General features: G+C 46.9%; 1 protein-coding gene across 11 annotated transcripts in view; it reads left to right on the plus strand.

Annotated features, from left to right (window-relative positions):
• The window catches only part of LOC139548022 (glutamate receptor 4), a 168,009-nt gene that overhangs the window by 66,475 nt on the left and 87,956 nt on the right, over positions 1-13,578 (plus strand). The window contains exon 1 of one of the 11 annotated variants that reach the window (XR_011669689.1): positions 310-598. The exons of the other annotated variants lie outside the window; for them this stretch is intronic. The gene's annotated coding sequence lies outside the window, so the exon portion shown is untranslated. Of the gene's footprint in view, positions 1-309; positions 599-13,578 lie in introns of those variants that run through there. 11 annotated transcript variants of the gene reach the window in all.

The following is a 13,578-nucleotide window of genomic DNA, read 5'->3' on the forward strand; positions in this document are numbered from 1 at the left end:
TCTACTTTATTCTACTACATTCCTCTTTACAATTACTGATCGCTGGTGGCTCTGGGTAGTTGACTATGATTGCTTTATCACAGACACGGTCCCTCTTTATTTTCAACACGCCAAAGGAAGAGCTCTTTATTGACCTGTATTGATTTCCCTATTGACATCTGTTCACACACACATGGGTCTCTCTCTCTCTCTCTCTCTCTCTCTCTCTCTCTCTCTCTCTCTCTCTCTCTCTCTCTCTCTCTCTTTCTCTTTCTCTTTCTCTTTCTCTCTCTCTCTCTCTCTCTCTCTCAGTGCATGCTGGGAGTTTTTTGGAGTTTGGTGTGGAGGTGTCTGTCTTAACTTTTTTTCTGGATTCTGTCTTGATCTGTTCTTTCAATTTTTATTTTCTATGTTGGAGGGTTAATGCACAATTTGTTTTAGCGGTACCCACAGGCTTTTTCAAAGTTAGGGTGGAAGAGGACAGAGTTAGTTTCCTGGGGTTTGGAAGATGGCTTCTCAGCCTAGCGCGGAGGAGACGCTGTCTTTACGGCATAGATTCAGGTGTGTTCCTGAGAATGGAGTTAAGGTGGAGGAGGTTCTGCTCGCAGTTGGTGAACAGGTAGGAGCTGAATTTATACATTCCGCTTCCAGAATGAACAAAGCTGTTGTTGTGTTCATGAAAAGAGCAAATTTGGTTGGTAGGCTAATTGCTAGTGGAATATTTGTAAGGGGTGTGTTGGTGACAATTTTGTCTCTTTCTACCCCTTCGACAAGGGTGGCAGTTGCAAATTTGCCTCCGTTTATTATGGATGATCAAATCAGGAAAGAGCTGAGTGGTTTTGGTAAGTTTGCTAGCGGTATGCATGTACTGTCGGCAGGTTTTCAGGCAGATGCCGTTAAGCACGTTGTTCCGGAGGCAAGTGTTCATGTTTCTGAATAACAATGAGCAACAGCTAAATGCGCATTTTAAAGTGAGGCAGGGGGAGGGGCTCTTCGCAGGGTTTGCCATCACAGATAGTCTATGGTGCTTTGAGTGTGAGGATTTGGGGCACAAGAGATTTGCGTGCCCACATAAAGGCCGTAGACAAGGTGAGGGTACAAGCGCCAGTGGGGGAAATCGAGGTCAATGTGCAGGGGGCAATGAGACGCAGACAGCAGAGGCTGGGCCTAGTCATTTCAGGGATGGTGGTGTATATGAGGCTGGGCCTAGTCATGCCAGAGATGGTGGGGTAGCTGAGGCTGGGCCTAGTCATGCTATGGAGGGTGGTGTAGATGAGGCTGGGTCTAGTCAGGTTATGCTAGTGGATGAGGAGAGTATAGTGGGGAAGTGTAAGAGACTAGGGGGGAGGAGGAGGGTGTCAAGCGAAAAAGGAAAAAGGGGGAGAAGAAAGGAGGTGGGAGGGGAGAGGCTGGTGTGGTCAAAGGCACCAAGGAACCTTTGCCTGGTGCTGGGGGGAGGCCCTGACCAGAGAGGAAGGGCAGGTGGTCAGGATGGGAGATGGAAAGTGAGTCTGAGGAAGAGGATGATGAGGAGGCCTTTTTTCCAGACTCCTCTTCAATGGTTCCGGAGCTGACAGCCAGTCAAGAAGAGGGGTCAAAGTACACGTTGAGGAAACTGACAAAGTTCCTGAATGAGACCAAGAAGAAAAAAAATTATCTTTGAGGATTTTTTTTCTGATCCGAGAAAGTTTGTATGATCAGTACATACTATGAAAAATGAGGGGCATGGTGTCCTCTCACCCAGGAAACGGTTTAGGTTGAGGAAGTGGGTCACAACAGTGCGTAAGGATCTACCTTCAGACACTGTTTAGATGTATAGTTTCTTTCTGGCACTGGGGCTTTTTGAGCTTTGCTATTGGTCTCTTTCTTTGCTGGCTTTTCTCCCACTTCTTATGGAGACTCTTCGGGTAGGCTCGCTCAATATAAATGGCTCCAGAGATGCGGGAAAGAGGAGTGTGTTGGGTGAATATGTAAAACCAAAAAAAGTAGGGGCACGTGTGTTGAGCCATAGGACAAATTTTAGTGCAGGCGTGGCAGTCCTTTTTGTACTGGGTCTGTCTGTAAAAATGTGCTCCTCAAAGGAGGTGTGTAGGGGTAGGCTGCTTGTTGTAAAAGCAGAAATGAACAACATGGGTTTTGTCTTTATAAATGTGGATGCACCTAACACAGGGAGAGAGGGGGGTTGTATTTGGGTGTCTTAGACAGGAACTCTCACAGGTAGTGCCTGAGGAGAGGCTGGTGGTCTGTGGGGACTGGAACTGTACAATGGATTTTATGAAAGACAGAAATGGGGAAGAGCCTCATTCAGTGTCAGTGGGAGTGTTAAGGGACATCATTAATCAGTTCGACCTAGTGGATGTTTGGAGAAGTAAACATCCCAACACAAGACAGTATACATGGGTGAAGGTTTTTGGGGCTACGGTGAGTGCAGCCCGACTTGATCGTTTTTACGTGTCCAGGAATCAGAGCAATAGGCTGCTGGGCGCTACCATTCTCCCAGTGGGGTTTTACATGTCTAGGAATCAGAGCAATAGGCTGTTGGGCGCTACCATTCTCCCAGTGGGGTTTTACATGTCCAGAAATTGGAGCAATAGGCTATTGGGTGCTACCATTCTCCCGGTGGGGTTTTTGGATCATCACATAACAATGGCTTGGCTGTCTATTTCACCAGGGCCTCGGCAGGCATCCTATTGGAAGTTTAATGTAAAGCTCTTACAAGATGCCACTTTTTGCTCAGGTTTCCAGACTTTTTGGGAAAGGTGGGGGCAGCAAAGAGAGGAGTATGAGTCTCTGAGTCAATGGTGGGATGTGGGGAAAGTCCAAATTCGGCTTTTCTGTCAACTGTATACAGCTCTCTCATCCTCAGAGGCTAGGAGAGTATTGGGGGAACTCAAGTGTAGTATTAGTGAGAGTGAGGTAGAGATGGTGGGGCAAGGCAGTGTAGGCCTCCAGGCTAATTTAGCTGAATTACGTAGGGGCCTGGGCAGTTTTTTCCAGGTTAAAGCAAAGGGAGCACTTGTAAGAGCTAGGTTCTCCATGCTCAAGGAGATCAAATCAAATCAAATGTATTTATATAGCCCTTCTTACATCAGCTGATATCTCAAAGTGCTGTACAGAAACCCAGCCTAAAACCCCAAACAGCAAGATGGATGCTCCCAGCTCCTTCTTCTTTGGATTGGAAAGACAGAGCGGTGAATCCAAGGGTATGCATTGTCTACGGCTGTCTGATGGGCGGTTGACCTCTGTGGTGGGGGAGATGCGGGAGCGAACTGTGGAGTTTTATACTGAGTTGTATAGGGCAGAAATGTGTGCTCAGGTCTTGTTTGCAGAACTCCCTAAGCTCTCTGGCACAGAGAGGCTGTAACCCAGATGTCCCCCGGTCATGCACCGGGGGTCGATGGACTCCCAGTGGAGTTTTATAAAACATTCTGGGGAATAATTGGACTCGACTTCTTTTGCGTGTTGCGTGAATGCGTCGGGGTAGGAGAGTTGCTGATGAGCTGCCGTCGGGCGGCTCTGACTCTCCTGCCCAAGAAAAGGGACTTGTGTGAACTTAAGAACTGGAGGCCTGTGGCATTGCTCTGTGCGAACTACGAGATATTTGCCAAGGTCCTCTCTAACAGACTGAAGTCCCATGTGGACTCGATAGTACATAATGACCAAACATATTGTGTACAGGAACGCTCAATCATGGACAACTTGTTCTTAATCAGGGACATGTTGGACTTGTTGAGAGGTTCTAATCTGAACTTGGACTGGTCTCTTTAGATCAAGAGAAGGCTTTTGATAGAGTGGACCATGAGTATCTGTTTATTAATGTGATGTCTGGTTTTGGGTTTGGGGAAAGGTTTTTGACCTTTCTGAAGATGTTGTATGCTGGAGCGTCATGTATGGTCAAGTGTGGAGGGGGGCTCAGTAGGCCAGTCTGGGTGAGACGGGGCATTAGACAAGGATGTGGTGTGGTGTCAAGACTGTCCAGGTGGAGGTGGCTCCTGTCCCAAGTGACATATAGAGGGAGGGTGCTGATAATCAACAACCTGGTGGCATCTTCCCTGTGTCAAAAACTCGCTGTCTGCTCGCAGACCTGCAACGCAAGCTGGTGGACTTACTCTGGTCGGGCCATCACTGGCTGAGGGCGGCAGTGTTGTACATGACCGTCCACGAAGGAGGACAATGCCTGGTGGAACTGGAGAGCAGGGTGGCTGCTTTCCGACTAAAGGCGGTGCAGAGACTGCTGTACCATACTGATATCGGCTGGAGGGAACCAGCATGCGCGCTGCTGAGGAGAGCTGGCGCATTAAGGTTGGACCGGAAGCTATTCCTCATGAGGCTGGAGGGGCTGAGTACAACAGGTCTCTCTGATTTTACTCTGCAGTGCTGAGGGCCTGGCAGCTGCTAAGGCCCACACGAGAAGGGGGTGTGGAGCCTGGGCTGTGGGTGTGGGAGGAGCCTTTTTTCCACAACCCAGCCATCCCTTTGAGATCGTTCAGTCGGCCACCCTGCAGAGGCAACTGATTGCAGCTGGAGAGATTCCTGGAGGAGGTCCAGGAGGCACTGTCTGAGCCGGTAAGGGGGGTGTTTGAGCGGCCAAAGGGGGAGGGGCCACCAATGTTTCCGCCACTGCAGGTGACGGCTGACACTGGGGACTGGCATGGGGGTCTGGAGGACTTGTTCGATTTTAACACTCCGAGCCTGGGGGAGTTTGAGGGGGTGGGAGGTAAAGCCCTCTACAACCTCTGCATTAAAGTGAGGAACATTACGAGCCTATCAGGAGTGAAGGCACATCAGTGGCAGGGGGTATGTGGGGCGGAGAGTATGGTGGGTTTTAGATGGAGGGGGCTCTACAAACCCCCAGTACCAAAGAGGTCAGGGGACCTCCAGTGGAGGGTTCTACATGGAGCCCTGGCCACTAACAGCTGGTTGGCACGGGTTGAACCGGTTGTCAGGCAGGGGTGTCCTTACTGTGTTATGAGAGAAACTGTGATTCATGTGTTTTCTGTGTGTGCCAGGTTAATGCCATTAATGTCTCTGTTGGAATGTCTGAGGTTGGGGGTGGTTTTTATTGTTGGGATGTTTATAATGGGGTACAGGTATTCAAATAAGGAAAAGGCCAAATGTGTTTTGTTGAATTTTCTGTTTGCTCAGGCAAAGTTGGCTATTTGGATAACAAGGAGGAACAGGGTCAAAGGTGGGGGGATAACATACCCTTTATTAGTATTTAATGGGATGGTCTCTGCGCGCCTTAGAGTGGAATTTGAGTTCTATAAAATGATAAAGTGTGGAGATGTTTCAGGACATATGGTGTGTTGGGGGGGCTGTCTTTTTAGCTGGGGAAGATGTTTCAGGACATATGATGTGTTGGGGGGGGCTGTCTGTATAGCTGAGGAAGATGTTTCAGGACATATGATGTGTTGGGGGGGGGCTGTCTGTATAGCTGGGGAAGATGTTTCAGGACATATGATGTGTTGGGGGGGGCTGTCTGTATAGCTGAGGAAGATGTTTCAGGACATATGGTGTGTTGGGGGGGGCTGTCTGTATAGCTGAGGAAGATGTTTCAGGACATATGATGTGTTGGGGGGGGCTGTCTGTATAGCTGGGGAAGATGTTTCAGGACATATGATGTGTTGGGGGGGGCTGTCTGTATAGCTGAGGAAGATGTTTCAGGACATATGGTGTGTTGGGGGGGGCTGTCTGTATAGCTGAGGAAGATGTTTCAGGACATATGATGTGTTGGGGGGGGCTGTCTGTATAGCTGAGGAAGATGTTTCAGGACATATGATGTGTTGGGGGGGGCTGTCTGTATAGCTGAGGAAGATGTTTCAGGACATATGATGTGTTGGGGGGGGCTGTCTGTATAGCTGAGGAAGATGTTTCAGGACATATGGTGTGTTGGGGGGGGCTGTCTGTATAGCTGAGGAAGATGTTTCAGGACATATGATGTGTTGGGGGGGGCTGTCTGTATAGCTGAGGAAGATGTTTCAGGACATATGGTGTGTTGGGGGGGGGCTGTCTGTATAGCTGGGGAAGATGTTTCTGGACATATGGTGTGTTGGGGGGGGGCTGTCTGTATAGCTGGGGAAGATGTTTCAGGACATATGGTGTGCTGGGGGGGGGGGGGGGCTGTCTGTATAGCTGGGGAAGATGTTTCTGGACATATTGTGTGTTGGGGGGGCTGTCTGTATAGCTGGGGAAGATGTTTCAGGACATATGGTGTGTTGGGGGGGGCTGTCTGTATAGCTGGGGAAGATGTTTCAGGACATATGGTGTGTTGGGGGGGGGGGGGGGGCTGTCTGTATAGCTGGGGAAGATGTTTCAGGACATATGGTGTGTTGGGGGGGCTGTCTGTATAGCTGGGGAAGATGTTTCAGGACATATGGTGTGTTGGGGGGGGGGCTGTCTGTATAGCTGAGGAAGATGTTTCAGGACATATGGTGTGTTGGGGGGGCTGTCTGTATAGCTGGGGAAGATGTTTCAGGACATATGGTGTGTTGGGGGGGCTGTCTGTATAGCTGGGGAAGATGTTTCAGGACATATGGTGTGTTGGGGGGGGCTGTCTGTATAGCTGGGGAAGATGTTTCAGGACATATGGTGTGTTGGGGGGGCTGTCTGTATAGCTGAGGAAGATGTTTCAGGACATATGGTGTGTTTGGGGGGGCTGTCTGTATAGCTGGGGAAGATGTTTCAGGACATATGGTGTGTTGGGGGGGGGGGGGCTGTCTGTATACCTGGGGAAGATGTTTTGGAAATACGGTTGTAGAAGTGGTGAGGTTTTTTGGTTATTGTGATGTATGGTGTGTTTTTGTATCGTGTGGTAGAGGGAAAGGTGAGTATGGTACATGTATGCAGTACAGGATATATTTTGGTGTTTTATTTTAAGGGGGGTGGTGAGGTTTTAATAAAAATGAGAATGTTTCATTAAAGAAAGACAAAAAGTCACAAAAAGTCTCTCTCTTTTGGAAATTGCTTCCAATGATGAACGAGACTTGTGGAGGTCTACAATTTTTTTTCTGAGGTCTTGGATTTTCCCATGACGTCAAGCAAAGAGGCACTGAGTTTGAAGGTAGGCCTTGAAATACATCCACAGGTACACCTCCAATTGACTCAAATTATGTCAATTAGCCTATCAGAAGCTTCTAAAGCCATGACATCCTTTTCTGGAATTGTCCAAGCTGTTTAAAAGCACTGTCAACTTAGTGTATGTAAACTTCTGGCCCACTAGAATTGTGATACAGTGAATTATAAGTGAAATAATCTGTCTGTAAACAATTGTTGGAAAAATTACTTGTGTCATGCACAAAGTAGATGTCCTAACCGACTTGCCAAAACTATAGTTTGTTAACAAGACATTTGTGGAGTGGTTGAAAAACTAGTTTTAATGACTTCAACCTAAGTGTATGTAAACTTCTGACTTCAACTGTAGGTTCTGCTGTAGACTCTCCTTGGTTGAGGGCAGAAGCACCAGATCATCAGCAAACAGTAGACATTTGACTTCAGATTCTAGCAGGGTGAGGCCGGGTGCTACAGACTGTTCTAGTGCCCTCGCCAATTCATTGATATGTATGTTGAAGAGGGTGGGTCTCTCTCCCTCTCTCTGTCTCCCTCTCTGTCTCTGTCTCCCTCTCTCTCTCTCTCTCTATCAAACGTTGCTTTTATAGGCCAAATAGAGATGTGTACAAGAAAGGACTGTACAGGACATTTTGTTTTTTGAGTGGCCACCTCACATGATACAAGATAAAGGTTGGCCTATAACCAGTTTGTAAAGGTGTATTGCCTTTCTACAGATGTAGAATCTTAATTTGATGCAAACTTGTAGTTTATTCAAGGTTTAAAAAGGCTTCTAAAGGCTTGTAATTTCCACTTTAAAGATCAGATTTGATTTGCCCTAAAAATGTATCAACCCCTACAAAAATGTCCATTAACCATAATCCGCACAATAATACATTTCCTGTAACGCAAGGGATTATTTTCCTGCTGTGAGAAACTGGTCAAATTATGATCCTATATCTGTATGAGTTACGTGAGACAACCATCAGATACAGTGCCTTCGGAAAGTGTTCCGACCCAGTGGGTTTTCCACATTTTGCTACGTTACAGCCTTATTCTAAAATGTATTTTTTTTATCCTCAATCTACATACAATACCCAATAATGACAAAGCAAAAACGGTTTAAATTTTTTTTTTGCAAATGTATTAAAAATAAAAAATTAAATATATTTACGTAAATATTCAGACCCTTTGCTATGTGACTCGAAATTGAGCTCATGTGCATCCGGTTTCCATTGATCATCCTTGAGACATTTCTACAACTGGATCGTGGTGAATTCAATTGATTGGACATGATTTGGAAAGGCACACGTGTCTATATAAGGTCCCACAGTTGACAGTGCATGTCAGAGCAAAAACCAAGCCATGAGGTCAAAGGCATTGTACGTAGAGCTCAGAGAAAGGATTGTGTCGAGGAACAGATCTGGGGAAGGGTAACAAAAAATGTTTGGAGCAGTGAAGGTCCCCAAGAACAGTGGCCTCCATCATTCTTAAATGGAAGACGTTTGGAACCACCAAGACTCTTCCTAGAGCTGGCCTCCCGGTCAAACTGAGCCATCGGGGGAGAAGGGCCTTGGTCAGGGAGGTGACCAAGAACCCGATGGTCACTCTGACAGAACTCTAGAGTTCATCTGTGTAGATGGTTGTTCTTCTGGAAGGTTTTCCCATCTCTGCAGCACTCCACCAATCAGACCTTTATGGTAGAGTGGCCAGACGGAAGTCACTCCTCAGTAAAATGCACATGACAGCCTGCTTGGCGTTTGCCAAAAGGCACCTAAAGACTCTCAGACCATGAGACACAAGATTCTCTGGTCTGAAACCAAGTTGAACTATTTGGCCTGAATGCCAAGTGTCACATTTGGAGGAAACCTGGCACCATCCCTACAGTGAAGCATGGTTGTGGCAGCATCATGCTGTGGGGATGTTTTTCAGCTACAGGGACTTTGAGACGAGTCAGGATTGAGGCAAAGATGAACAGAGCAGAGATCCCTAATGAAAACCTGCTCCAGAGTGCTCAGGACCTCTAACCCTAATCCAGACTGGGGCGATGGTTCACCTTCCAACAGAACAACGATTGTAAGCACACAGCCAAGACAATGCAGGTGTGGCTTCGGGACAAGTCTCTGAATTTCCTGGAGTGGCCCAGCCAGAGCTCGGACTTGAACCTAATCGAACATCTCTGGAGAGACCTGAAAATGGCTGTGCAGCGAAGCTCCCCATCCATCCTGAGATTGAGAGGATCTGCAGCGAAGAATGGGAGAAACTCTCAAAATACAGGTGTGCTAAGCTTGTAGTGTCATAACCAAGAAGACGCAATACTGTAATCGCTGCCAAAGGTGCTTCAACAAAGTACTGAGTAAAGGATCTGAATACTTATGTAAATGTGATATTTCAGTTTATTTTGTTTATAAATTAGCGAAAAAATCGATTTGACCTGTTTTCGCTTTGTCATTATCTGGTATTGCGTGTAGATTGATGACGAAAAAAACTAAATGTAATCCATTTTAGAATAAGGCTGTAACAAAATGTGGAAAAAGTCAAGGCGTCGGAATACTTTCCGAAAGGCACTGTATATACGGTCTGAAACGAGTGGTGAATGATGGTGGCTTGTGCTGTGTGGTCAAATCAATACATTGGTAGCTGCAAGGCAGTCAGCAACTACGTTGTGTTAGGTGTAGTGCTCAACACCTGTGGGACACAACACTGTGCAAATGTGTGCAGCATGGTAACAATACAATTCAGCTAGGATGTAAGTGTTGGTGGCATTGGTTTAAGTGAAGTAAGTAAGCCTTGTCCAGAACGGACCATGGGGAAGGAGCCTATGTCCTTATTCTGTAGCGTGAGGCAGTTTGATATACAAGTACACCCACTGGACAGGATGCTAGTCTATTAGGTCCTGCACCTTATCCCTAATCCATCTCTTTAATGCTGAGTGTCAAGCAGAGGCATTGAGTACCGTTTTTGGAGTCTGACTCAACCAGGGATCAAAACCCCAACCTTCCAATCTCAGTGTGGACTACCTAGCCATAAGGCCACTGAGTTGGTGCATTGGTTTTAGTGAGGGATTCACTAATTGTGATGCAGCTGTGTGGGTGGGTGTATTTGTACATGGGAGTAAAGTCTATTCATCAATATCACCAAAACAGAGATCAATCAACCTGGACAGGGTGTACCACACACACACACACACACACCCTCCCCACCCCGCCCATGCACGCACAGACACTGCACACTCTCTCTCACATGGGCCCATTGATTATGTGAGGTGCAGTGTTAGCTGTGGCTGGGGCTGCTGACCTGTTTGTGCAGTGGACTAGAAGGCTGGCGCATGCTGTATCAGGGTCACTGCTGGTGTGGGACGGTACAAAATGGACCTTTCAATCTGGACAGACCGAGCCCTGTATGTCAGTCAGCAACAACATGTATGCCACTGCAGTTTAGACATAACTACAGACTTATAACTGTAGCGTAGACATATAACTACAGACATACAGTACGAGTTTCATCATGGCACTTGATGGTTTTTGCGACTGCACTTGAAGAAACTTTCAAAGTTCTTGAAATGTTCCGCATTGACTGACCTTCATGTCTTAAAGTAATAATGGACTGTCGTTTCTCTTTGCTTATTTGAGCTGTTCTTGACATAATATGGACTTAGTCTTTACCAAATAGGGTGGTCTTCTGTATACCACCCCTACCTTGTCACAACACAACTGTTTGGCTTAAACTCATTAAGAAGGAAATAAATTCCACAAATTAACTTTTAACAAGGCACACCTGTTAATTGTAATGCATTCCAGGTGACTACCTCATGAAGCTGGTTGAGAGAATGCAAAAGGTGTGCAAAGCTCTCAAACTTTTGACTGGTACTGTATAATGGAGAGTGTGGAGTAGAGTGTAGTGCCTCCACTATATACTCTCCCAGGGTTGGTTTGATTTAGCCCCTTTAATGAGGTCAGTCTGACTGTGTGTGTGTGTGTGTGTGTGTGTGTGTGTGTGTGTGTGTGTGTGTGTGTGTGTGTGTGTGTGTGTGTGTGCTCGCTAGTGTGTGTTATTGCTAGTGTTTCTCTCTAAGGTGAAGTTGATTGCTGTAAACACCCCCCTCTGCTTTGTGACACTTTCCCTCCTTCTCACCCCTCTCCCCCCCTCTTCCTCTTTCTTTCTCCAGAGCTTGTCTGGGCTGTGTAGTCAATTCACTGTCTGTCCTTTTCTCCGGGCAGACAAAAGGAGAGAAACAGCACTAGAGATAGAGAAAGTGGGAGAACAGAAAGCAGATTGAGCCTTACCTGTTCAATGTGTTCCACACAGTCCTCTCCTTTTAGGGTCTTCTTGTATGTGTGTTCTGTGTGTTTGTGTGATTTCTCCCTCTGTGTGTGTATGTTTCACACTGGCTTCCTTTCATTGAATTCATTGCAGCCCAGTCTAGTTATAAACCAATGGCCACAGGGACAGACAGCTCTGTTTATACGGTATCCAACGGTACCATATCACTCACAGGAATACAGAGATCATCTCCACCTAAAGGCATATCCTTTAGGTGGAGCAGGGATGGTGAGCAGGGATGGCGCCGACACAGATGGTCGCATTCTTAGGAAACTATGCAGTATTTTGTTTTTTTATGTATTATTTCTTACACTGTTACCCCAGGAAATCTTATTACATACAGTCTTATTACATACAGCCGGGAAGAACTATTGGATATAAGAGCAACGTCAACTTACCAACATTACGACCAGGAATATGACTTTCCCGAAGCGGATCCTCTGTTTGGACCACCACCCAAGGACAATGGATCGCATCCCAGTAGGAGACGCAAATCAACTGAGCCGCAGAAGAGGCAGACTGAGCAGTTTCTGGTCAGACTCCGTAGACGGGCACATCGCTCACCGCTCCCCAGTATACTACTCGCCAATGTCCAGTCTCTTGACAACAAGGTAGACGAAATTCGAGCAAGGGTTGCCTTCCAGAGAGACATCAGAGATTATAACATTCTCTGGTTCACAGAAACATGGCTCACTCGGGATAAGTTATCAGAGTCGGTACAGCCCGGTTTCTTCACGCATCGCGCCAAGAGAAACAAACATCTCTCTGGTAAGAAGAAGGGCGGGGGTGTATGTGTCACGCCCTGGCTATAGAGAGGCTTTTTATTCTCTATTTTGGTTAGGCCAGGGTGTGACTAGGGTGGGCAGTCTATGTTCTTTTTCTAGGTTTTTGTGTTTCTATGTGTTTGGCCTGGTGGGGTTCCCAGTCAGAGGCAGCTGTCAATCATTGTCTCTGATTGGGAGCCATACTTAGGTAGCCTGTTCCCATCTGGGTTTTTGGGTAGTTGTTTTTTGTTTCGTATCTGTACCAGACAGAACTGTTTCGGTTATTATTTTGTCATTTTCGTATTTAGTTGCTATTAGCGGTTGCTATTAAATTAAATATGAACACGCACACTCCAAGATTGCTTCGATCACGTGGACTGGGATATGTTCCGGATAGCCTCAGACAACAACATTGATGTATACGCTGATTCCGTGAGCGAGTTTATTAGCAAGTGCATCGGTGATTTTGTACCCATGGTGACTATTAAAACCTTCCCCAACCAGAAACCGTGGATTGATGGCAGCATTCGTGCAAAACTGAAAACGCGAACCACTGCTTTTAATCATGGCAAGGCGACTGGAAACATGACTGAATATAAACAGTGTAGCTATTCCCTCCGCCAAACAAGCTTAGAGACAAAGTAGAGTCTCAATTCAATGGCTCAGACACGAGAGGTATGTGGCAGGGTTTACAGTCAATCACGGACTACAAAAAGAAAACCAGCCCCGTCGCGGACACCGGTGTCTTGCTCCCAGACAAGCTAAACAACTTCTTTGCTCGCTTTGAGGACAATACAGTGGCACTGACATGGCCAACTACCAAAACCTGCGGGCTCTCCTTCACCGCAGCCAACGTGAGTAAAACATTTAAATGTGTTAACCCTTGCAGGGCTGCCGGCCCAGACGGCATCCCTAGCAGCGTCCTCAGAGCATGCGCAGACAAGCTGGCTGGTGTGTTTACGGACATATTCAATCAATACCTATCCCAATCTGCTGTTCCCACATGCTTCAAGAGGGCCACCATTGTTCTTGTTCCAAGAAAGCTACAGTAACTGAGCTAAACGACTATCGTCCCGTAGCACAGAGACTAGTCAAGGATCTTATCACCTCCACCCTACCTGACACCCTAGACACACTCCAATTTGCATACCGCCCCAATAGGTCCACAGACGACACAATCGCAATCACACTGCAAACTGCCCTAACCCATCTGGACAAGAGGAATACCTATGTAAAAATGCTGTTCATCGATTACAGCTCAGCATTTAACACCTTAGTACCCTCCAAACTCGTTATTAAGCTCGAGACCCTGACTCTGTGCAACTGGGTCCTGGACTTTCTGATGAGCCACCCCCAGGTGGTGAGGGTAGGAAACAACATCTCCACCCCGCTGATCCTCAACACTGGGGTCCCACAAGGGTGCGTTCTCAGCCCCCTCCTGTACTCCCTGTTCACCCATGACTGCGTG

Source organism: Salvelinus alpinus, chromosome 1, assembly GCF_045679555.1.
Source record: "Salvelinus alpinus chromosome 1, SLU_Salpinus.1, whole genome shotgun sequence".
NCBI classification, from domain to species: domain Eukaryota; kingdom Metazoa; phylum Chordata; class Actinopteri; order Salmoniformes; family Salmonidae; genus Salvelinus; species Salvelinus alpinus.